This window comes from Amphimedon queenslandica, unplaced genomic scaffold, assembly GCF_000090795.2.
Source record: "Amphimedon queenslandica unplaced genomic scaffold, v1.1 AMPQUscaffold_4826_Cont23197, whole genome shotgun sequence".
In the NCBI taxonomy this organism is placed as follows: domain Eukaryota; kingdom Metazoa; phylum Porifera; class Demospongiae; order Haplosclerida; family Niphatidae; genus Amphimedon; species Amphimedon queenslandica.
The window spans coordinates 1-1,577 of NW_003554864.1; the positions used below are offsets into that span (position 1 = coordinate 1).

The 1,577-nt window shown below is 34.2% G+C and overlaps 1 long non-coding RNA gene across 1 annotated transcript; it reads left to right on the forward strand.

Annotated features, from left to right (window-relative positions):
* The first annotated feature begins 1,018 nt into the window (after positions 1 to 1,018).
* On the forward strand, positions 1,019 to 1,298 carry LOC109592537 (uncharacterized). Its single transcript, XR_002190408.1, has 2 exons — positions 1,019 to 1,122; positions 1,166 to 1,298. It is a non-coding gene; the product is annotated as an uncharacterized LOC109592537 (long non-coding RNA).
* Positions 1,299 to 1,577: the final 279 nt, after the last annotated feature.

Consider the following 1,577-nt stretch of genomic DNA (forward strand, 5'->3'; position numbering starts at 1 on the left):
AAATAGTAACTGAATGAAGACTAATTCCGCTTCCATCTGTCAAATTACTTCCATTGTTGTCCAGCCATGTTATATTAAGAATTCCAACTTCTATAGTCACAGTACAGTTTAATGAATACAATTGACCAGCAAAAACAGGCTGACTTGAAAATATAGACACTATAGGATTAGCTACAGAAAGCAGAAAAAATATTAATATTTACATGCATTATGCTATTTACTAAATGTCTGAAGTCTGTACATGATGCTTGCAGTTTTAGTTGTTGGTACATCAGGAATACTTAGAGTAGCTACACAAGTATAATCATCTCTTTCATGAGTAGAAGCATTAAGAGAACTGAATAATAATGTGGCCATAGACCCACTATTAGTAACAGTGACTCCTTCCAGTGTATCATTAGTAAACACAGTACCATCAAGAAGCCATTGAACACTAACAGTAGCAATACTTGATACATTAGCAGGTGCAGTTCCAGTACACACTAACTGGAATGAATCTCCTGTTACTGGAATACTACTATCATTAATTAACACTGTTGGTAGTGGTACAACTAGGAAAGAAAGAATCAAATTTTATCATAGCTAGCAAATTACAGCTTACTTTCAACTGTAATAATATAATTATTTGATATAGCAGTATTTGATGGTATAATCAGTTGAAACCCATTCACATTACCAGCAGGTCCAACACTAGCAGTACAATAGTAATCAGTTCCATTATCTGATAGAGATGCAGTAAATATTAAACTACTACCAGTAGTTGACAAATTGATCTCCCCAGTACTAATGCTATACTTATCATCATTCATTGTAATGAGTCCATTAGGCCCAAACCAGTTGATGTTAACAATATGATTAACATCCAGTGGAGTAATAGTGATGGTACATAATACCTGAATCTCATTGCTCTCAAAAATACGTCCTGTTGTGTTGGCACTAGATATGACCACAGGAGTAGGTACTACATTTTATCAACAAAACATAATAAAAAAACCTATTTAACAACACTTACCTAATACAAATACAGAATAATTTGATGTTACAATAATAGTATCCGCATCATTCAGAGCTCCACAAACATATTCTCCAGCCTGTGATGCTTGCAATGAACTGAAGTTAAGAGTAAGTGTATATACAACACTATCATTCACTGATATCATTGTAGGCTCTAAAGTATCTAAAACTATGTCTCCATCAGTTGTAGAATTGAAGAGAATGAGATCAGGACCTGCCCAGTACACTTCCACCATAGTATCATTCACTTTAGGAGCTAATGTCAATGTACAGGTTAATGAAAAGGAAGAAGAATGATCCAATGGCATCATAACTGGCCCTTGTACATTAATACTGACAACTAAAAGAAACATCAAAATACACTATGGATAAAATATACCTTGAGGTACAGTAACAGTGATTATTTCACTTGGTAGGTCTTCCCCAGTAGCTACTAGTCTAATATTATATTCATTATCAGGACGCAAGGAGAGAGACAGCTCAGTATTCATAGTATTGTCATTCATAATAATACCATTACTGTTATTAACAAAGACATGATACTGAGGAGTAGCACTAATCAC